This window comes from Taudactylus pleione, unplaced genomic scaffold, assembly GCF_031769625.1.
Source record: "Taudactylus pleione unplaced genomic scaffold, aTauple2 ptg000017l, whole genome shotgun sequence".
In the NCBI taxonomy this organism is placed as follows: Eukaryota; Metazoa; Chordata; class Amphibia; order Anura; family Myobatrachidae; genus Taudactylus; species Taudactylus pleione.
Window position 1 is genome coordinate 7,764,583 of NW_028284419.1, and position 25,543 is coordinate 7,790,125.

Below are 25,543 nucleotides of genomic sequence, written 5' to 3' on the forward strand. Positions count from 1 at the left end.
TAAGGCCTCATGATAAAGGCACATATAAATTTTGTCAAATGTAAGGACTCCTGATAAAGGCACATATATAAATGCATCCACATTGAGAGCCAGCTTACCTGGGAGTCACCCCTGGGAACTCCAACTAGCACTACTAGAACCAGCATGCCCTACTAATGCTGGCTCCTTCATGCAACTCATACTAAACAAACAAAAATATTGTTGCAAGTACTATTCAGTGTGCTGAGGAACAATAGGGGGTTAAATCCCCCTCCTTTTTCTACTTAGTATGACCCCTCCCTTTCATGCACCTGATTAGTGCTGCTTGATTGATTGAGCAGCTGCCATTTTTGTTTGTTCAGCTCTGGATAAAGCCAAGAAATTCTCACCTGCTCCATTCTCTATAATAGCAAGACTAGCAGTTCAAAGTGAACTAACAAGGAACTCTGGAATGTATCTGGAGGGAAAGATTACTCTTCAATGTTCATTTTCACTACAATCTGCACAGTCGCTTATAAAGTAATTGTGTCTTTTCTTTAAAAAAAAAAAAATGGACATTTCAGAAGCAATTGCACCCGACTTCCATCAATTCTGCTTCAGTCCCAATACATCCTAATTGTGATGACATATAATAAAAATAGAGAGAAACCCACTAAGAGGAGGTGATAAAAATAAATTTATTTGGCAACTAGAAGAACATTGGGCCTGATTCGGAGTCTCATTCAATTTGGCTGCAACTGTGGCAACCAGATTTACTACCTTACACTAAAGTGAATATCTGCATGTCTTCATGTGTATAGTCACACTGCTCACTGTGTTTACATCTGTAGCCACTGCCGTTATCATTAGTATCAGATCTTACACCTGCCCCATGCTGGGTGCAAAATATCAATCTGAAATAGATACCTCTTTGTTAAATGCATGCCTCATAATAGCGCAGAACTCTGCCCAGTTGACATTCAGGAACAACCCTTTCATGGACAGAAATATACATGTATATCCAAATATGTTATGCATTAACATCAAAAGTTATAGTCAACTGAGGGGTGCTCACCAGGGACCCTAGTGTCAAGGTCCACACACAGTAAATGTCATCCAAATCCATGGAAAAAAGGACACACCAATAGCCAAAATTACAAAGAGATATTTTCATAGCATGCATAATTAAGCCCACATCAATGTCGGTTTCGATTCTGCACAAATCTTTTTCAAGACAGCCTTGTTCCAACAAATTCACCAACATATATAACCAAAGAAAATAGAGCCAATATATCTCTGCTCAAACAAGAAATTCTAGTTGCCATACTTTGGCCTTGGGTTAACACCCCTAGACCCGAATAAATTCACTGATAAGTAATAAGGTGGCTACAGTTCTGGCACTAATTTCATGCACAGTAAAGAGTGAATAAATAAATAGTTAAATAAGCACTTCCCTTATGGTGATGATTTCCTCTATAACCCGATAGGAAGTGTCAAATAATTAGTGGATGTTCTCCATAGATATAAAACAAAAGGTCAGAAATGCAACATAGTGCAATAAAGACAATTTAATGATAGAACAATTCACAGTACTTTGAACATTCACACTCCAAAAAAACCCTGCTGGATAAAATCACTATAAAAACAGTTAATGAGTAGAGATGTTACCAGAAAGACGTGATAGTTGAGCATGTAGATGATATAGAGTTGGAGGCTCTGGAACCTTTAGCTCAGCTACCTCTGTCACGGCTGTCAAGTAAATTTTTCCAACTCACTGCATGAACAAATCCATCATCCAATACATGAGCCGCAACACATTCAATCTCCCCGTTCATGGAGCACATCCATCCTCCATATATGAGTTGCTTGTATATTACTCCTTTCTATGTCAGGACTGCAGTATGCATTATTTTATATGATGTCCATAATTCTGTGGACAAGTAAAAAGTGGGTACTCATAAACATAGCAATAAAAATATCTGCAAAAGAATCAATATTTAAAAAAAGTGACAAGAACTACACTACAATCTGCAGGAACAGTTGAACAGTGGGTCAACCATGGCTCCAACTATAAACAGTGGTGCAAGTGCCATTTCCCCCATTTTTTGTTTATGTGAACTTTGTATCCCAACAAGCTAAGACCAGGAATGATCCCTGCCAGGTGCTACCCCTATGCTACATGACTGTAACAAAATGTCAGGCTAGTCTCTCTTTATATGTATGGTTGGGACATTTAATTTTTTAATTTTCCAATTTTTTTTAGGTCCTCCAAAACTGATTTTTTAAAGCTATCAATGATGGACCCTTTAGATGTTTTGAGTAAAACTATGATTTCTTTCTTAATGTCCCATCTTTTTCTTACTCCTCTTTCCTGTTCTTTTCTCCTTTAGATTCTTTTAACTTGAAGAATTTTTTATAGTGAGTTTTCTCTCAGATTTCTCTATGTCAATGAAAGCATCAAATTGGTTGATGTTTCTAGGTATGAATTTAAAGCCCTTGAGGAGTTAATTCTCCTCATCCTTAGAAAGTTCCCATTTACTCAAGTAAAAAAAAAATCCTTGTTGTAAAATTTCACGTGACTTGACCTTTTTTTTATTAACTTTATTTCCCGAAAATGCAATTAAGCAGCCAACAGGTTCATTAGATGTATATCTGTGTATATAAGTGTTGCATATCAGATGAGTGCAGTCTCGTAAAGTGGTTTGTTGCATCCAATTGTGACTATGACACAATCAGAGACTTAAAACTTATATATAATGAGCAGATAGACCTCTTAATTAGATGGCTTAGAAATTAGTCAGAGTCAGAATCTAGCCTTAAAATGATCTGGGATATACGTGAAGAGTGCTGTCAATCCTGCCTTATAGATGGAGTCCAACCCTTCTTGTACTCTGGGCAAGTGAGACTGCCAATGAGGACTATGAATGACTACATCATCTAATGTGACGGGTCACAAAGGGTCCTTGCCACTTAGCCAAAAGTTTATTTTCTACTGTGGGAACCAACACTCTGTCCCCAGGAGCAAAGACGCATAACTGAGCATTGCGGTTGTATACCCTCTGCTGTGCCTGTTGGGCCTGTTCCAAGTGCTCCCTCACTATCGGCACCACAGCAGCAATTCTTTCACACATTTGAGAAACATGCTCAATAACAGCTTTATATGGACTGGACTGCCCATCCCATGTCTCTTTGGCAATGTCTAGTAATCCCCTTGGGTGTCTCCCGTACAACAAATCGAAAGGTGAAAACCTGGTGGAGGATTGGGGAACCTTTCTTATGGCCAACAACAAATAAGGCAATAAGTAATCCCAATCTTTACTATCTTTGTCCAGTACTTTTCTTAGCATGTGTTTTAAAGTTTTGTTAAACCTCTAACCCATCGGTTTGTGGGTGATACACAGAAGTTCTTAACTGATTAGTTTTAAACAGGCGGCATAACTCTTTCATGATTTTTGACATAAATGGGGTACCTTGGTCAGTCAGGATCTCCTTAGGTATTCCCAACCTGCTAAAGACGGTTACACATAAATGCCATCCCAGACTTCTCCAGCGCTTCTATCACAATATATATATACAAGATTCTCAGAGGTGGCACTCGAGAGTCTTCTAGGAAATATAGCAAATCACTTTATTGTGGATACATCAACGTTTCGGGACAATACGTCCCTTCCTCAGGATGCAAAAGACAGAATGACATATACAAACAAACAACAAGATTAAATAACTATTATTATTTTTTTCATTTTCCTTTTTCCTTATTTTTACATTTTGTTTGTATTTTTTGGCTTGGATTAGCCATTAATCACTATTGGTGACACAGTGCACAAGAAGTTTTGCTATTAAGAAACTATCAACTATTGTCAGTGAGCATACATGATGGCTACAGCACCAGATCCCAGTGAAGTGGTATCTTATATGCTACAGTGTGACACATCTGATACGTTCAGCTATTCTGATGTGGAAGCTGAAGGAATTTTGCTGAAAGAACCTGCATTTGATGTTTCGTTTGATGCCTCCAATGAGGAGATTTATAGGGATTGGCTCAAAATGAAAAAAAGAGAACTTGACTACACCTTACATGGACGGACCTTATCGGATTATTACAGAGCCAAGCAGATTCCCAGGGGCTTGCGCATTCACAACACACCGACCATAGGCAGACAGAGCATTCCATTTTGTAAGCGTTGGATCTCCATCCTCAATAAATGCTCGATGGACTTAATCCTTTTGATCATTGAAGAGTCAACGCGTGAAGTTAATATATTAAGAGAGAAAATTAAAACATTTGAAGCCGCCCATCAATCAACATTGTCAGCTGACGGAGCTATAGATTGGAATGACAAGCTTAAGAAACAAATGGATCAGTACCATTCAGAGTTGCTGAAATTTAAAAAACAGAAGCTACTTAAAGTCCAACAAGACTATGAATTTCATAGGGTGTACTCTTGGCTATGTTCCAGTACTAACATACAAAGAACCGGCCATAAGAATTATTCACGGCAGAATCGTGCCTATAACAAATACTCTAGCACATCAGCCAGTGAGGCAGAGGATTCTAGCCACACACAAAGGACCTCCCAAATTCAAGCATTCCCTTTGGGGGTTGGTATTTCAATCGGTATGACCACAAGAAGAAAAGACCAACCAGAAGGGGCGGGCAAATGTGGGAGGCAAAAATGCAGGAAGAACTCTGAAAGGGAGGAAGATCTAATCTTCAATTTATCTTCAGCTAGTCTTACACCTGCAGAAGTAAGCGTTCTTAGTAAAGGTCTCTCTTTTATCCCTACGAAGGGACTCGATGATTTTCAATGGAAGGTGGACAACTACAAATTCCAGAGAATGCTTAAATTAAAGGAATATTTCAGCAAGAATTCAGCAGAAAAAATAAATGACGCAGGGCCATTCTCTCTTCAAAAGATAGGGACTAGATCGACGTTTGAACCAATCTCCTACAATGCCTCCATTAAGACGTTTCATCGTATGGTTGAATCTTTGCCGTGCAAAATAGATACCCCTTTTTTCCACTCTAACTTGTCACAAGATGAACAAGCTGCCCTTAAAGCATTGGGTCAATGACAAGACATTATTATAAGAGGTGCTGACAAGGGGGGATCCATCGTCATTATGGACATTGCTTATTATAGAGATGAATGTCTAAGATTATTAAGTGATGTAAATACCTACTGTACCTTGCCTAGAGACCCTACTAATGAATATAAACAACGTTTAGATGCTTTGCTACCTCTAGCTGAGAAAGAGGGCAACATCTCAGGCTTTTTGTGTAAAAAATTGATTACTGAGTTTCCCATTGTACCGCTTTTTTACGCTATCCCTAAAATTCACAAAGACCCACAAAGGCCTCCTGGTAGACCTATCATCTCAGCCAGGGGGTCCTTGTGTGAATCTATTGCCACTTTTGTCGACATGTATTTACAGCCTTGTATACAGGACACTTTTTCATACTTAAAAGATTCAATGGCACTACTACGACGTTTAGCGCTAATTGATATACTTCCATCTGATGTCATTATGGTCACCTTAGATGTGACTAGTTTGTATACTAACATCCTGCATGAGGTGGGTATTCGTGCAGTCGAAAGGCTGTTGGTTAATAATTCCAAATTTGAGGGTCCCGATTTACAATTTTTCTTGTCTCTCTTGGAATTTACCTTGAATTATAATTATTTTCTATTTGATGGCGTTTTCTATAGACAAAGGACGGGATGCGCTATGGGTTCTGCTGCGGCCCCGTCCTTTGCCAACGTGTACATGTGGGAGGTAGAGAAGAGTTTGTTTTTTGACGATGCAGCCATTTCTCAATGCATGTATCTTTACTATCGATACATAGATGATTTATTAATCTTCTGGCATGGAGATGTCAACATATTATGGGGCATCATAGATCGCCAAAATGCATCATCGAGTCCCATCAAATTTACATCTCATTCTAGCGTTAATAAGATTCATTTTCTCAATGTTAATATTAAAATCGTGAATGGACGGATTCAAACTTCTCTGTACGTCAAACCCACTGATAGTTTCCATCCTCGTAATACTGTATATGGCTTACCTTATTCCCAATACATTAGAGTATGCAGAATCACCAGTGACAGGGAGGAAACAATTAGACAATTGGAGATCATGACTAACAAATTTCTTGACAGGGGTTACCCGAGGAAAGTTTTTCAGAGGGCACAAACCAAAGCCCTTTCTTTAAACAGAGAAGACCTATTACAATCGAGGGTTAAAAAGGGTCTTAAACATAGGGTGCCCTGGATTAATCAATTTAATGTCAAAAGTAAATGTGTATCAACTCAAGTTAAGCAGCTATGGCCTTTGGTCACTACAGACCCAGAAATATCTCTGCTGCATAACACTAAGATAATGCCCAGCTACACACGCAGTCGTAATATTAAAGACATTGTTACAAAATCTGACATCACACCATTCAAGACTCAAGTAAAAAATTTTCTTAGCCGTAAAACAGGCTGTTTCAAATGTCTTGGATGCACTACCTGCAGTTTCATGCAGGTAGGTAATTTTGTATCACATCCCTATTCAGGGAAGAAATTTAGTATCAACTGGCCGTTGTCTTGTAATTCACGTTTTGTGGTGTACATTCTGTCTTGCCCATGTGGCTTGCACTACGTGGGCAAGGCAGAACGTCAGTTTAAATAGAGGATGGCGCAGCATCGGACTGCTATTAGAGCTGCCCTCTCTTCGGGCTCTAGTGAGCAGCCTGTTGCCAGACATTTCGCTCTGATGAGACACGGCATTGCGACAGTTCGATATAAAATAATTGATCAGGTGCCAATTTCATTGAGGGGAGGCAATAGAGCCAAAAGGCTTTTGCAACTTGAATCTTCCTGGGTCCACAGGTTGGACACATTGGCACCATGTGGGCTCAATGAGTCAATGGGCCTAAATTGTTTTTTGTAGTCACAGATGGTTTCTATTGCAGTTTTTTATTACTATGAGTTTTTTATTACTATGATATTTATTATTATCTCTTATTTTTAGTTAGATAATATATTGTGACATTAGTTTGTCAACATAATGGGATTTGTTTGAGAGGTGTGGTCTGCAGCTTAAAGAGCATAATGTTTCTACGAAGGGGACTTTATAGATTACTTTTATTACATATTTCTGAGTCTTATATCTTGTGTGGTCTTAGAATGTTCTGTAATTAGATATTTATTTTTCTATATCTAGTTCACACTGATTATATTTTATTAATAGTTGCAGTAATATAGGTCAGGTTTTTTCCTGACATTATTGAGGTTCATTGATGCACATATCTAGGATCTAAGAATTAATAATATTATGTCAGTAGCACGCTCATTGATTTTTGTATCTCACACAGTTTTATGACACATTGTATCACATCTAAGCACATGCATTAGTGCATCATCCATTTATTAAGTAATAGTTTTTTTTAACACACCCACTGTTTGTTATGGACATGAGCACAGTTCAAAGTTTTTTGCATAATTAAGTCAGTATTATGTATTGCACATTCTTTATTATTGTTTGTTTTCATTAAGTGTTCATTTTTGTATTTTGTTTATTTCATCACCATGAGAACCGTTGGGCTGCTTGTTACCTCCGCTAGCTGTAGCGCCGGTGGTGACCACGTGGGTACGTGACACGCAGGATGTTTCCGGCGAGTCTTGCTGACCTAGTTCTGGTCTGAGCCTCGGCGCGACGAGCAAATGGAGCAACACGCGTCCAGAACGGTAAGCTATTTAATCTTGTTGTTTGTTTGTATATGTCATTCTGTATTTTGCATCCCGAGGAAGGGACGTATTGTCCCGAAATGTCGATGTATCAGCAATAAAATTATTTGCTATAATTCCTAGAAGACTCTTGAGTGCCACCTCTGTGTATCGTATATGGTGGGGACACAGTTCCCTGTAAGGAGGGCACCGGAGCAAGGAAGCTTCATTATTACACAGTGAGTGCCGGATCATTGGTGTTTCGTTATATATATATATAGCTGTATGAATGCTTCATTGGTATTAAGAACAATCATTTGTCACATTACAGCTACAGTATTGCTTTATTTAAAATAAGGCAAGTGGAAATCTAGCCAGATTTTTGTATTTTATATATATTTTCTATTCTTTTAGGGGTGTATTGTAAATTGTATGACATTTATGGCCATATTTCTATGTATTAATAAAATGTATTTTGTTTGATTACAATTGTGTGAGTAATCTATCCAATTGGCAGCGCTCCCTGTTAAGAATTGTTTCTACTTTGTTGTGTTTTGAGAGGGGTGGCAATTACCTCCAACAGGAAGCTGCAGCAATAATTGGATAAAGGGAAGTTTGTTACATACTAGATTAGGTGCCAGGTTGTTTTCTTCTTGCAATATCTTGCACCATCGGTTCCAGTCTGATATCCTGCATCATTGGTTCCAGTCCGATATTCTGCACCATTGGTTCCATTCCGATATCCTATACCATCGGTTCCATTCCAATGTTGGACAGTCTGGTTCTTTCCCAGAGATTTAGTAATCAGCTGCCAGTACAGGGAAACCCAAGCAGTGTATAATGATCTGCACATCGGGCCCAGCTATACCCAAACTCCCTTGCGGGGGTCCCTGGTTAAAACCACCAGCATATTAGACTCTGCACCTTTGTTCTGGGTCTCAGCCAATTCCTCAGTACTGTTCAGCTTCCTTCAGCTCAGATTACATCTCATGAGCCGCAGCTACATAAGACCATCCAGTTTTCAGATTCATGCTCCAGAACCCATTCCAACCAGCGACACCAGTCCAGCTCCACAAAGAGACAAAAGCATGACAGTAGGAAAGAGACCAGGGGCTGAACAGCTGATGAGGTCACAGTGCAGGATGGGAGACCAGCTGAACGGAGTCGCAGAGGGAGGACATCACCGGAGCAGTGATAACGGGGTTCACTAGGGGGGCATGGGGGCTCACGGGGGGCAGTCACGGTGGGGTCGCGGTCACAGTGGAGTGTAGCACCGGCCAGTTGGCGTATGCGCGGCAGCTTGTCACTGTATTTTTTTCAAACAATACCGTAATAAGGCGGCGGATCAGATTCTTAGGGACAGAGCTTTATCGCAAGCTCTGTCCCTGTAAGGGATTTTTAATATATCCCCATGATATTGCCTGAATTCGCAATATTACATCTAAATGCGGATTGTAGTAAATAGGGCAATAAGTAGTTTGTCAGTGGGAAAGCTCATCTGTAATCTAAACTGCTGTAGTGAAAGGGGTAAGATGTACAGCACTTTTATAGTGAACATGCATTTATATGTGGGGAAATGTGTGTGTTTCTGTTATATTGTACCCAGATTTTTAAACTGTATTTATGACACAGTATATTATATGTATATTTTTTATTGATGCAAGACATAGAAAATCAATACAATGTATATATCATATTGACGTTGTCAGTGAGTGACTATATACACTAAACCTAGGGTCCTCAAACTTTTTCTGGCGATTTCCATTTAGAAATGATGGGAATACATCAAGTACCACTTTGCAGAAAGTATAAATTATAAAAATGTAAACATTTGTAACATTCCACATAACACATTGCTTCTCCATAGCTCTCACTGTCCCCTCCATAGACCTCCATAGACCTCTCACTGACCCCTCCACAGGCCTCTTTATGCCCCCTCCACAGGCCTCTTTATGCCCCCTCCACAGACCTCTTTATGCCCCCTCCACAGACCTCTCATTGTCTACTCCACAAGCCACTATATGCCCGCACTATAGACCTCCCTCTGGCCCCTCCACAGTCTTCTCACTGCCCCTCCACAGGCCTTTTTCTTCCACCACCTCATGCTTCAGACCTCTCAGCCCCTGCATTTTCCTTAATCCTGTGTCTTCATGCTGCTGCTCCAGGCTCTGTTCTATTCAAGATTGGAAGTGGATAGATACCTTTCAGTATTTGTACCCTGACATCACTTACTGTCCAACATCATTCTCGACTATAGATGAGAAATATAAACCTATGGTGGACTAAGCGAGCTAAGCGAGCCGGCGAGGGGACAAATTTCTTCTTTTGGTGGACTTTATGGGCATGGAACCTCATTTCCACGTCACTTCCAGGTACAAATACTGAAGGGGATCTATACCTTTCCTACTCAGCTTAGGCAAGGATGTGAGCTCACTTCCTGACTGAACACTGCCTAACATGTCCCCTCTGATTGCTCAGTGATCAGTGGAGACTGTGCTGTTAGATCAGTCTCAGGCATTTAAAATGCATGAGACTAATCACTGCATGCTCACCATCAGTGTGGCCTCTCTGTATTGTGCACGCCACCTCCGTTGCACTTGAGTGTCACCTAGCCTTGCTAGTTGTAATACAGGTGATACATGTACAGTACCATAGATTGAGAACTGCTGCACTAAATAATGTTTTATTTTGCAAGGATACATTTCATAACTTACTTTTCCAATTAATAGAGGAAAACTTACTGTACAGTGAACAGAGGGAATTGTACTTGGAGCAGAAATGGAGCAGAATGGATAAACCAGTAATTCAACATACAGATTATATTTCCAGACAACTAAATAAACTTTATAGCAGACATGTACATACTTGAATTGAAACTGTGTGCTGCATGGGAAGGACAAAATCATATTAATAGGGAGGATTCCTCATCTCAATGCCAGTACAATGTCATTTGTGCACTCCATGTTTTGCAATTCAATGTAAGTGAAATACAAATTGCATTACTTGTTTGTTATTTGATTTTTGCTGTGAATTAAACTTAAATTTACTTTTTTAAAGTATTATTACTAGAGATGTGCAGGTTTGGTTTTACTTGGTTCTTTTCACCAAAATGATCGCAAGTTTGGATAGTTTGTATTTATTTTATTGGCTATCCAAAACACGTGATATCCGATAGCCAATATGATGCCGTTTTTGAGATCTGAACAGATCCGAGTAAAACCGAACCCGCACAACTACAATTATTACCTGCCTGTGCTGTCTGCTGATCTGCAAGTTATTTTTAAGTTTATATTTGTTACATTTCAATTTAGCAGTGTAGTAAAACATATAATAATATTAGTGTGTGCTGGGAAATCCATTTGTTACCAGCCCAGCCAAACAATTCCATTTTTCTTCATCTCTTGTACAATTATTGCTGTATGGATCATTTCGACATGTAGGTGCGGGTTTTTAGAAGTGGAGATTTTGCCAATAGCAACCAATCAGATTTTACTTACCATATTGAGGCTATATATGAAGTTGAGCGCATCTTAAACTTGCAGTCACACTTGGAGCGACATATCAGGGTCATTCAGGTGTTAGTGATGATCAAAAAAGACATAGGCATGCCAGTCACACCCCTTAGAGAAGCCTTTTATACTGACATAGAAATATCTTTAGGATGTGTATATTTGCACGTTCTACAGATCCGGTGACATTTTGCTGATGTATATTCAATAGAATGCTCAGGACACATTTTGAGTGAGTCTATTGATAAATAAGTAAAAACAGAGGTTGATTAGTAAGCTGGTAATGGTGAGAAAGAAGACAAAAAAGGGGGGTGGTTGAGTATCTACTGTCCCAGAATATATTTAGGGGATTAAATAGGGAATGAGTTGAAAATTCTACTTCCACAATCAAATAGCAGGGCCATGATGCATCTAAGCAGTCCCTATCTTTGAGAGGGATGTAGTTATGAGACCGGCAGCTGCGAAGCCGCCAGTATAAATCCCAATGGGGGAAGCCCGACATGGGACTTAAGATAGGCATCGATGCCAGAATCCAGATGGACACCAGCCCAAATGAGGTAAGTCTGGGGCGCCCTTAGCTGTTAGCCTCGGGGGGGGGTTAGGTTTAGGCAGCTTAGTGGGGGTTATGGATAGATTTTGGGGGGGTTATGGTTAGACAGGGGGAGGATTAGGGTTAGGCACCACTGGGGGGATGTTATGGTTAGGCACTTAGGGGGGAGTGTTAGGATGAGGCACCAACGAGGAGGTTTAGGGTGCAGATGGGGAGGGTTAGGCTACAGGATGGGAGGGTTAGGGGGAGAAGGGGGGAGAGTAAGTATACTTACCCAGCCCCTGTCAGGATACCAACCATTGGTATTTGTAAATATATGGTGAAAAGACCACTAGTAGCTTATGATTGGATTAATTGGGGTGTGCAATAAGCTTCTGGATGCACAAAAAGTTTGATATTTACAAACAAAGTGAACATTACATTTTTTCACAGTATTTGCCAGAGGAGTCTATGCAAATTTTCTTGTGTTCAAACCACTTGGTGAAGCAATTGGACCAGTCTGAAGCAGGTAAGTCTTCTACATGCTGGATGAAGGCCTCCACTGCAGCTTCCAGTGACTCAAAACGAATCCCATGCATCTTGCACTTGATTTGTGGGAACACAAATAAGTCACAAGGGGCCAGGCCTGCACTGTACAGCAGAATACCAAGCTGCTGGATGTGTTCATGGGCCAGAAAATCCACCACTGTCCTGGAATTGTGGGCAGGTGCATTGTTCTTGGACATCGCTTGGAAATGGCTTCCAGCACTTGTGGCAGGCATTGGTTGGCGTACCAGACCTCAATGACAGTGCGCTGCTATACGAGTAGTATGGTAGCTACATGACCAGTTTTGGACACAAAAACAGCCACCATCAGCTTGGCCATGCTGCACTCACATAGAAACTTCTGTGGCGGCACACTTGCAAATGGGGTCCACTGGGCTAACTGTTGTTTGGTCTCTGGGTCGAAACTGTAGATCCAGAATTCATTGCCACTGATAATTCTCCCAGAAAGAGTTTGAGTGACCACCATCAAATCTGTCCAGTATGTTGTGGCTCCAGGTCACACGAGCCTCCTTCTGCTCTCGAGTCAGCTGGTGGGGAACCCAGCATGCATAAACCTTGCTTATCAAGGATTATCAAGTGGATGGATCCCAATGAAATGCCTATCTCCTTCTCTAACCAGGCCATAGTCTCCCTTGCATCCACCTAACTATGGCCCGCATGGCAGAATGTTAACCTCAGTGATGTCGGACATAGGTAGCCCGCAGTGCTTCTCATCTTCCAGGGAACATCTCCTGCACCAAAATTCTGCAAACCATTAAAACACAGTGGTTTAGGACAGTGCTTCCTCCCAAAAAGCAGCTCACAGTCGGTCAAACTCTCCTGCTTTCACAGACCACTCTTGGGGGTAAATTTACTAAAGTGAGAGTTTTTAGAAGTGAGTCTTAAAAGTGATGTTGCCCATAGCAACCAATCAGATTCTAGCTATTGTCTTCTAGAAGGTGCTAGTTAAATGTTAAGTAGAATCTGATTGGTTGCAATGGGCAACATCACTTTTAAAACTCACTAAAAAAACATTCACTTTAGTAAATTTACCCCTTGTAGTCATAGAAGATCATGGCTCTCCAGTGGCTTCTGTTAAGTTCCATAACAAGTTTTTTGTAGAAAGTGAACAAGCTGACTTCTTTGGTGTGCAGTGCTGCTTATATAAGGTTCTGTGCCTTGAAATTACACAAGAAATTTAGTCAGAGATTACAGTTTCTAACCAGACAGATTGTGTCTACTCTACCTATGCACTGCTCATCCAGAAATGTATCATACAGTTACACATACAGTATGTATTTAATCCAGTTCTTCATATAGTACAGTTGAGAATAGAAAGTGTAGTCCTTTAATATGGTGGTGCAATGTACATGTACCAAGACCAAAGAGATGGAGTTTTATATGAGTTTGGAGCGTGAGAGGAAACAACAGAGCACCGAGCACTAGATGATTTTTCCTTATAGGGGATCTGCAATGACTCTAATCTTATTATGGGCAGATGTTTAGAAGACTATATAATTAATGGATGCCATTTGGATTTATTGTGCTTGGAGTAATGTTTTTCCTGAAGAAACACATCATCCATGTATTTAGTTTTATGGGAAATTAAGTTAATAGCACCTCTATAGTGATGAATCTGAGAAATCATCTCTCAAGAGAACTACCGTATCTAAATTGTCAGTGGTGTTCAGGCATCTGCTACTGGAAAGAAAGGATAATAAGAACGACAATAACAAAACTGAAATACCAAAATGTAGCGACCAGTAGAGTGTATTAAGAATTACTCAGATAGTAAATAGGGTATACAAGTTTATTGATGTGTGTTGGGACTAAACTTGATGGTTACATGACCACTCTTGCCCAAGTTTGCTATGATGGCATCTTACAGTTCACATTACATCTCACTGTGGCGTGAGAATAAGACTATGGAAAATACAAACAGAAACTTCATATGAAAAAAATCCAATAATGCAGAATACCACGTACTCCGTATTGACAGCAAGTACCTGTGTACAAGAAAAACAAATCAAGTAGGTCCTTATCTGTATAACTTTGTAATATTCTATGTTTTCCAAAAGCAGCCTCAGCTGTCATCAAATGATATCATGTGTGTAAATATTAAACAGGTAAAAAGACTAATAGGAACATTAATTTCTGAGCATTGTGCGGTGAGCATCACTATAATGTCTGGCTGTGCACTTAACTGCAATCTTTTCTCATTTTCCCATGCACTTCTATAATTACACATATATTGACCCCTCCATCAGAAGATTATTAGCATTACAATATGGCTGTTAAAGGTCAAATTGCGGCTGTCTATTCAGATTATTTAAAACATTTTACTACTACTGGAAATAAGTTTCTTGGATATTTGTATTTCATTAATTTTTTTGATATATGTGTGTGTATTTAATTAAATTTTATATTTAAGATGCAATTTTTTAGTTGTTAATAAATGTTGAGACAGTACATGACACTTCATTGCATTATTGTTATATTGTGCACAAACAAGGTACTATAACTTTAGCATTTACTATTAACACTGGCAAGCCACATTTATATGCCATTGTGGGATATAACTATACACAGTTCTATGCCTAACATACATCTGGTGCAAATGCTTGCTTTTGTCTTCAGATAGTCTGATTACACATATGCACATTAATATCTTTCTTGTGCAACTTTTCCTAATACGTTTAGCACTAAATGCAACTAATCCTAATTTAACCCAGTAGTATGAGAAGCAGTCTCACAGTGCACTGAAGAGCAACATGTTGTAACACCAACATCATATATCACGTTCTTTAGTAAATAATATATCCCATTGCTGCCATATATGATGAAGATATTATCTATATCCAACATTTTACATCTGAGATAAATAGTTTGTTTTGGCAGATGCTGTTTTCCTCCCATTTGGCCACTAGATTTGCGTAGTTTGGCACAAATTTTGTCCCCATGGCAAATCCCTGTTTCTGGTTCAAAATTATTTTTTCAGCCAGACACAAGTAAACTGTTATGGGGCCAAAATTTGTCTCTAGCTGACTCACATTTAAGGATGAGAAGAAGACATAGCACATAATAATTGCAATGCCTGCAATTGTAGCCAATACATCAACATAAAATGTCAGAAAGAGATACCTCCAAACACATATATAATTACAGACAATATGATGTGCAGTACAGAAGATTTAATCTAGAGTACCTACTATTTCCCATGCAGGCTACATTATGTAGGATGCACTATAAGAAAGCTCACATCTAGAGTAGTGGATCATATGAGAAATTGTTGAAATGGAATAACTACACATACAGATGTGTTCTCATATATCTAGCCTCAATATGCTATGCAGTGTGAGATGCCTGGTGCGAATGAACCACCAGGACCAGTATGAGCGTCTTTTCCGTGTCTTTATTTCCTGAAAATGCATTTTAGTAGCAAACAGCTTCTTTAGATGTATATCTGTGTGAGTCTGAGCACATCAGAACTTGGTGTGATAAAAAATCGGTGTCCGCTGCATTTTAGCACTTCATATATATTGTAGATTCAGAGTCAATCATACACAAACATACAAACATTGCATATCAAATTAGTGCAGTCTCATAAAGTGATTTGTTGCATCCAATTGTAACTAATGGGGCATACACACTAAATGATAAAAGTTCAACGACATATCGTTCATATAGTCCAGTGTGCATTCACCAAACAACCAATGATGCGTGCTCCGGTGGGTCTTTAATGATGCTTGCTGTCGTGCAAACATGCAGGCCAATCTGACGGTATCATCAGAAAGCGCCTGTTCAGGGATGTGGCAGGATGATGTCACTGAATGATATCATTAACGATATTGTTTAGTGTGTACACCCAATATTGTTTGTCCTGCACTCCAGCAAGTTCAAGGGAAATCTTTCATCAATATCGCTCACAACACACATCGTCTAGTATGTATGAGACTTTAGACACAATCAGAGACTTAGAACTTTCATATAGTGAGCAGATAGACCTCTTAATTAGATGGCTTGGAAATTAGTCAGTCAGATTCTGGCCTTAAATTGATCTGGGATAGACTTGATGAGTGCTATGGCTCACCATAGATAAAAGAAACTTTGATATTCAGAAGAATTGAGGAATTCCCTAGATTATCTAACAAAGGCTATCAGATACTTGGGGGTTAATGTATCAAGCAGTGAAAGAAGTGGAGATGTGGACCAGTGGAGACGTTGCCCATAGCAACCAATCCACTTTCAAGTAGCATTTATCAAGTACAGTCTATAAAATAATATGTAGGAGTTGATTGGTTACTAAGGGCAACTTCTCCACTGGTCCATTTTTTCACTGTTTTCACTGCTTGATACATAAACCCATTGAAGAACTAAGTGACATTATTTGAACTATGTAGCCAAGTCTGGAGGAGACTTACTAGGACTTGCAATCCTTGGCACAGCCGGAGCAAAAGTATGGATCAATAGCTACCCTACAATCTGCAGGAACAGTGGGTCACCCATGGCTTGTTGATATTTAGATATTTAGGTAATTATTCATAATTTTGGAATATTAGGATTAAAAAGGAAATTGTTTAAATCAAAATGTCATTAATGGTTATTGTAGATATATATATATTTTAAAGTGAGAAAAAGATTAAATAGGTTTGAATGTACTGTATAAGTTAAATGTTTAGTAACAGGTAGTTAGATATATGCTTTAATTGTAAGGTTTAGTAATTGTATAAGAAACAGGTTTTTACTGCTTACAGACACTGGCATGCATACAATTAAGATCAGAATCATAGTGTATGGGCCCTATAACAGACCTGGGGCAATCATAAAACCAGTTCATCCATTGTCCAAGCCAGGGGCAATGATAATAGGGCAATGTAGCTGCTATATTTACAGATATTTTAACAGATCTGTTCGCACATCAAATAATCAAAGGTAAATTGTTTGATGAACAAACGAATACCAAATTTTATAATCCCAAAACACATTCCCTGCTGGCCACCTAAGGGGTGAAATTGAGTTGACACTTTTACAACACTTCAGAATCTGGTTTTAGGGAAACCCGTAATTATCTGCCACATTGGATAGAGTGGGAGATGGCAAAATTCAACCTGCAGATTTGGGATAAAAGACAGCACTGGAAGTACAACTTAGTTAGTTGAAGGAGGACAGGGAAAGGACAGAGGAGAACAGAGAGGTCAGCACAATGTAACATAGAGTCCAGAAGAACATAAAGTTTGTGCAGGAGGAAGTACGGTAACTATAAATACTTGCAAGTATAGAATTTCTGTTATTATTAATTGTCTAAAGTTTAATTGTTAAGCTTTATGTCTTAGGAAGCATAAATATACTAGTAAATAATATGTAACTACTGTGTATATCTCATTCTGTATAATTTGATTTGCCTATAAATAAATAAATAAATATCAGAAATCAGAGCTTGAATATCACGTCTGAACTCACTGGAATCATAATATCATTAATTCATACGTATGCATGTATTTGCAAATATATATATATAGAGATAAATATATATATATATATATATATATATATATATATATATATATATATATATAAAACGTATGTTAATTGAACTTTATCTATATTTATAATATCTTTATAAACATAGTAAAGAAATAATATTATTGGAGACTCATCTTCAATGATTGGCACCCATGGTATAAATATATTAAATATAGAAACGATTCCTCTACAGGCTCCAACTATAAACAGTGGCACAAGGTGCCATTTCCCCATTTTTTGTTTCTGTGGAATTTGTACCCCAACAAGCTAAGACCAAGAATGATTCCTGTCAGGTGCTACCATGTTACATGATTGTAGCAAAATGTCAGTCACAATTCACAAAAATAATGTGTATCCTCCAGATTTCTCCCACAGGACCGCCAACTCTATCTGCCAAGACACCAGAGATAAAGATAATGGCAAGCAGTGTCCTCTGCATCGAAAACCACATCTCTTGAAATGCAAGGTCTTCAGAGAAAAGTACTTGGAGAACTGCAAAGCCTTCCTAACATCCCACTTCTCCAAGGACTTCTAACTACACAAAGTGTGACAGCACCGATCACAACACAGATCTACACTGTGGACCTCCCCCTGGGACTATACAACACAGTCATGGTGGCACCGAGCTAGGCGTGGAGGACACTGGAGAGGAAAGGAACACTACTGAAGTCACACCAGAGATCACTTCATAATATACTGAAGTCTGCAGAGAAGCCATAAGCTACAAATCTTACTCCAAAATCTGTTTAATTAGAGTCAACCCAAAAGGCCAGCCAGATAATGCAGTCAAACGTTATGCAATTCTAGATGATCAAAGTAACAAGTCTCTAGCAAGATCAACCTTTTATTAGATGTTTAGCATCAAAGGCCCCAGCACTCCTTTCTCCTTAACCACTTGCCTGGCATGGTCGCATCAGATGTGACCACACCAGACTGAGCTTTTCCTGAATCACTAAATAAATGGATAAGGCTTCATTCAGAGCCACTCATAAGCGGCCGCTCGTTTGTTCCGAGCGATGTTCACACATCTGCGCATGCGTACGGATTGTAATTAGGGGTGTGCACCGGCCACTTTTCGTGTTTTGTGTTTTGGTTTTGGATCTGGATCTTTCTTCGTGTTTTGGATTTGGATTGGTTTTGCCAAAACCACCCTTCCGTGTTTTGGGTTCTGGGTTTTGTGTTTTGGATCTGTATTTTTTTGAAAAAAAGCATAAAAACAGCTAAAATCACAGAATGTGTGGGTTTTTCTGCTCCTATGCTATTATTAACCTCAATAACCTTAATTTCCACTCATTTCCAGTCTATTCTGAACACCTCACACCTCACAATAGTGTTTTTATGTCCAAAAGGTTGCACCGAGGTAGCTGGATGACTATGCTAAGAGATACGAGTGGGCGGCACAAACACATGGTCCATCTCGGAGTGGCACTGCAGTGGCAGACAGGATGGCAGTTTGAAAAACTAGGCCCCAAACTATACATAATGCAAAGATAAAAAAGAGGTGCAAGATGGAATTGTCCTTGGGCCCTCCCACCCACCCTTATGTTGTATAAACAGGACATGCACACTTTAACAAACCAAACATTAAAGCGCCAGGGTCTGCCACACGACTGTGGCTGAAATGATTGGTTCGTTTGGGCCCCCACAAAACAAGCTGGCAATTAATCTGTCCCTGCACAAACTGGCTCTACGGAGGCAAGATGTCGTCCTCATCCTCCTCATCCACCGATTCCTCACCCTCTTCAGTGTTGTGTACATCCTCATCCTCACAGAGTATTAATTTGTCCCCGCTGGAATCCACAACCACAGGTCCCTCTGTACGTTCTGGAGGCTGGTCTCCCTGGAAGAGTTGATAATTCATTTTATGAACATCATCTTCTCCACATTTTGTGGAAGCAACCTCCTACGCCTTTCGCTGACAAGGTTCCCGGCTGCACTAAACACTCTTTCGGAGTACACACTGGAGGGGCGGCAACTCAGGTAAAATAGAGCCAGTTTGTACAGGGACTTCCAAATTGCTTCTTTTTCCTGCCAGTACAGGTACGGACTGTCTGACATGCCTACTTGGATGCTGTCACCGATGTAATCCTTTAACAGACAGACGCACGCTTGTCGCTGCTGCTTTGAGGATGCAAGTTCGGCAACAGCCCACACAATTCACAAAGACAGAAAAAAAAAGAACAATATTTTTATTGTTTGTGTAGCACACTTTGAGGGTGTCACCACCCTTTAACAGACAGACGCACGCTTGTCGCTGCTGCTTTGAGGATGCAAGTGCGGCAACAGCCCACACAATTCACAAAGACAGAAAAAAAAGGAACAATATTTTTATTGTTTGTGTAGCACACTTTGAGGGTGTCACCACCCTTTAACAGACAGATGCACGCTTGTCGCTGCTGCTTTGAGGATGCAAGTGCGGCTACAGCCCACACAATTCACAAAGACAGAAAAAAAGAACAATATTTTTATTGTTTGTGTAGCACACTTTGAGGGTGTCACCACCCTTTAACAGACAGACGCACGTTTGTCGCTGCTGCTTTAAGGATGCAGGTGCGGCTACAGCCCACACATTTCACAAAGAGAAAAAAAAAGAACAATATTTTTATTGTTTGTGTAGCACACTTTGAGGGTGTCACCACCCTTTAACAGACAGACGCACGCTTGTCGCTGCTGCTTTGAGGATGCAAGTGCGGCTACAGCCCACACAATTCACAAAGACAGAAAAAAAAGAACAATATTTTTATTGTTTGAGTAGCACACTTTGAGGGTGTCACCACCCTTTAACAGATAGACGCATGCTTGTCGCTGCTGCTTTAAGGATGCAGGTGCGGCTACATCCCACACATTTCACAAAGACAGAAAAAAAAGAACAATATTTTTATTGTTTGTGTAGCACACTTTGAGGGTGTCACCACCCTTTAACAGACAGACGCACGCTTGTCGCTGCTGCTTTGAGGATGCAAGTGCAGCTACAGCCCACACAATTCACAAAGACAGAAAAAAAAGAAGAATATTTTTATTGTTTGTGTAGCACACTTTGAGGGTGTCACCACCCTTTAACAGACAGATGCACGCTTGTCGCTGCTGCTTTGAGGATGCAAATGCGGCTACATCGCACACAAGTCACAAAGACAGAAAAAAAATAGTTTTTTATTTTTTGGAGCACTTTGAGAGTTACACCACCCTTTAACAGACAGACGCACGCTTGTCGCTGCTGCTTTGAGGATGCAAGTGCGGCTACAGCCCACACAATTCACAAAGACAGAAAAAAAAGAACAATATTTGTATTGTTTGTGTAGCACACTTTGAGGGTGTCACCACCCTTTAACAGACAGACGCACGTTTGTCGCTGCTGCTTTAAGGATGCAGGTGCGGCTACAGCCCACACATTTCACAAAGAGAAAAAAAAAGAACAATATTTTTATTGTTTGTGTAGCACACTTTGAGGGTGTCACCACCCTTTAACAGACAGACGCACGCTTGTCGCTGCTGCTTTGAGGATGCAAGTGCAGCTACAGCCCACACAATTCACAAAGACAGAAAAAAAAATAATATTTTTATTGTTTGTGTAGCACACTTTGAGGGTGTCACCACCCTTTAACAGATGCACGCTTGTCGCTGCTGCTTTAAGGATGCAGGTGCGGCTACAGCCCACACATTTCACAAAGACAGAAAAAAAAAGAAGAATATTTTTATTGTTTGTGGAGCGCACTTTGAGGGTTACACCATCCTTTAACAGACAGACGCACGCTTGTCGCTGCTGCTTTGAGGATGCAGGTGGAATCTAGACGGGATTTGGAACCGGGGACACACTACCATCAATTGTCTAAATCCCACTGCACTAATGGCGGATACCGGACGCACGTCTAACACCAACATAGCAGTCAAGGCCTCAGTTATACGTTTTGCTTCAGGATGACTGCTGTCGTACTTCATCCTCATCGCTAGGGACTGTTGGAGGGTCAATTGTTTAGTAAAAGTAGTGATGTTCCTACTTCCTCTCTGGGATGATGAACAACTCCCAGCAGCAGCAACAGCACTAGGAGGAAGTGGTTCTTGATCTTTCCCTATTTTATTTTTATCGGAGAAAGTTTGGTCCTCCATTTATGTTATATTGATATATACGTGCGGCTAAAGCGCACACAAACACAGAAAATATTTTTTTCTTTTTGCTGGAGAGTAGTGCACTTTGTGGGTTACACCACCCTTTAAGAAATGAGCCAGCCGGCTCTTTACTTATGGGACACAGGCGCACGCTTGGCGCTGCTCCTTTGTTGATGCACGTGTAGCCACAGTGCACACAATTCACAAACACAGAAAATAAATTTTTTTTTGGTTTGGACTGGAGTGTACTTTGGGGGTTACAGCACCCTTTAACGGTCAAGCCAGCCGGCCCTTTACTTATGACACAGGTGCACGCTTTGCACTACTTTGTTGATGCGCGTGCGGCTACTGCGCACACAATTCACAAACACAGAAAATATATATTTTTTTGGTTTGGAGTGTACTTTGGGGGTTACAGCACCCTTTAATGGTCAAGCCAGCCGGCCCTTTACTTATGACACAGGCGCATGCTTGGCACTACTTTGTTGATGCACGTGCGGCTACTGTGCACACAATTCACAAACACAGAAAATAATTTTTTTTTTGGTTTGGACTGGAGTGTACTTTGGGAGTTACAGCACCCTTTAACGGTCAAGCCAGCCGGCCCTTTACTTATGACACAGGCGCACGCTTGGCACTACTTTGTTGATGCACGTGCGGCTACTGCGCACACAATTCACAAACACACAAAAATATTATTTTTTTAGCACTTGGGGGGAGCACCCCTGATGGACAGAGCACCCCCTGGACAACACTACAGCACCCTTTTAGGACTGGGACACTGCACAGGACTTTGGAGTGGACACAGCCCCTATGGAGAACTGACTGCACAACACAGTCCAGCCAGCCCCTATGGACTTTGAAGTAGTGGACACAGCCCCTATTAACAACAGCAGCACAGCACAACACAGCCAGCCCCTAAGGACTTTGAAGTAGTGGACAACAGCAGCACAGCGCAGCACAGCACAGCACAACACTACTCTGCTCTACACTACACTACACTACACAGCCCAGCCAGCCCTAACTCCCACCCTCCCTCTTCACTGTCCACAGCCGAGTGAGAAAATGGTACCGACGCGGGTACCTTATATAGGATCCAAAACCCGCGAGACTCGGAAGGCGGGATGATGACGTTTTGCCTCGATTTCAGATCCGAGTCAGGCAGGAAAAGTCGAGCCTGACTTGGATCGGCCTCGGATCTGGGGGGCTCGGGGGTGTTCGATTTTCAGAAATCCGAACCCGCTCACCCCTAATTGAAATACGCATGCGCGAACCAGTCAGTGTGGCCGAAAATCGTGTGCTCGCTAAATAGCAAATGCCTGCTATTTTGAGTGACAGGAGGAGGCATATGTGGGTGGTAACAGGGGAAGGTGCTTGAAAACGGGGAGTGTAGATCAGAACGCAGGCGCGCCTAAAGGTCAAAACGGGCATTTTAAGGGTGTGCATAATTAACCACAAGAATAGCGAGCAGTTCATATGCCGTTCGATGTACTCGATTAATCTAATAAGTAGCGGACATGACGTATGATGCGAATGGCCAGGGGGCGTTTTTTTCAAAATTACGTCCGCATGTTTTGTTCGCTCGTTCAGACATAGAGGCTGAACAGACTGCAAAGAGCGAACAGTTAATTTAAATAGCCACCCCCTTTTTCTGAACGAGCGAGCGCAAATAGCGTCCGGCTCTGAATCAGACCCTCAGTGCTCTACCAAGTAGCAGCCAGTAAGGGATTGTCAGTCTCTGGATAAATAACAGATATCTTTAAGAGCAACTAGTGCTATAAATGATGAAATTGGAATTGATATCAGAGAAACGGATGTATCAAGATGTAACATTAATTTATTAAACCATGATGGAATAAAAGAATTTTAAGGCATTAAAAAGCAACAACAACATAATAAAAGGCAACCTGTGGATATTATTGGCCCTCCACACAGGATATGTGATATCAATTCCAATTTCAATATTTATAGCGCTAGTTGCTCTTGTATATATCTGAGCTTTTCCTGACATGGTCGCATCTGATATGACTAGTCAGAAATGCCCACTAGGTGGCTTCGGGAAGCTAATCTTCCTGCAGCCGCCTATGTCAGAGGAACCTGCTGGTCCCTTTGCTTCCTCAGATTCCCAGCCAGTGTGTCCCGATCACTGCTGGCCACAGTGATCAGGCACTCAATGGGACCTCCTTCCAGCAGCCATTTCTTCAATAGAAGCAAGAAGCAGCTGCGGCTCCTGATAGCCACAGTTGCTGCTGGCATGAACCCCCACCTGGCGCAGCTGCCCTGCTGTCTTCCCGGCCCTGGAAGCCAGCAAGACCACCACCTCCTTCTCCCCCGGTGTGGCTGTGAGCTGCTGCTGCAGCTCTGTCCCTGGCCACTCCCACCCCTTCCTTCCCCTGCGCAGCTGCCTGGCTTGATAAAAGCACAGCAGCAGCAGCCGCGCTCTGTTCCCGTCCGCTCCCACCACTTCCTTTCCCAGTGTGGCTGCCTGGCTTGATAAAAGTACTGAAGCAGCAGCTGCGCTCTGTCCGCAACCACTCCCAACCCTTCCTTTCTTGACACGGCTGCTTGGCTTCATAAAAGTACAAAAGCAGCAGCCGCGCTCTGTCCCCGGCCACTCCCACCCTTTCCTTCCCAGTGCAGCTGCCTGACTTGATACAAGTAGAGTAGCAGCAGCCATGCTCTGTTCCTGGTCACTCCCACCCCTTCCTACCTGGCATGGCTGCCTGGCTTGATAAAAGTACAGAAACAGCAGCTGCACTCGGTCCCTGGCCACTCCCACCCATTCCTTCCCCGACTGACTTGATGCAAGTAAAAGCAGCAGCCACAATCTGTCCAGAGCTGCTCCCGCCCCTTCCATCCTGGCGTGCCTGCTGACTTGATACAAGTAAAAACAGCAGCCGCACTCTGTCCCAGCCACTCCCACCCCTTCCTTCCCCGACGCGGCTGCCAGTGTTCTGTGCCTGGCCCCTCCTTCCGGCTACAACTCCATCCCTGTCAGTCCCCATGTCCCGATCACTGCTGGTCATTGTATTTTGTGAAAAAAAAATCACACACATATATGCTCTGGTGCTGTGGTAGAGAAGTAGCTGGTGAGAGAGTAGTTGCAAAGCCACTCATACGCAGTCATTGGGCAGTGACATCATGACACCAGGTCACATCATGGTGTCACGGCACATCCAAAATATTCTGTTTTCTTTTACTTTTAACATTGATGTAATAGGTTATTTTATTTTTGTTATGGTGGACCTGCTGTACAACCAAGACTCGATACGGGGCCTCCAATTAGGGATGGTATACTATACAGTATACTAGGGATAGCCACCGACCATCAATGGTTTGCAAACTGATATTAAGGAAATATTGCTGATTGTGGTCTCAAACAATCGATAGTTTATATTGATGGTTGAACCCATTGGCTATCGATGGTACAGCTGTCAACAGGGGCGCCAAGAGGGGGGGGGGAGCCGGTACAGATTACCCGGGCCAGGGCTCCCTGCGGGGCCCGGTGGGGGCCCGGGTCCAGCGCCGCTCCCCCCCTCACAGCAACTCAGCACACAGCGTGTGCTGAGCCGCAGTTGGAGACTGCTCGTGGCTGCTGAGCAGCAGCCACAGCGGTCTCCTATGCCTGTGGGGGGGAGCGATCACACTGATCGTGCCCC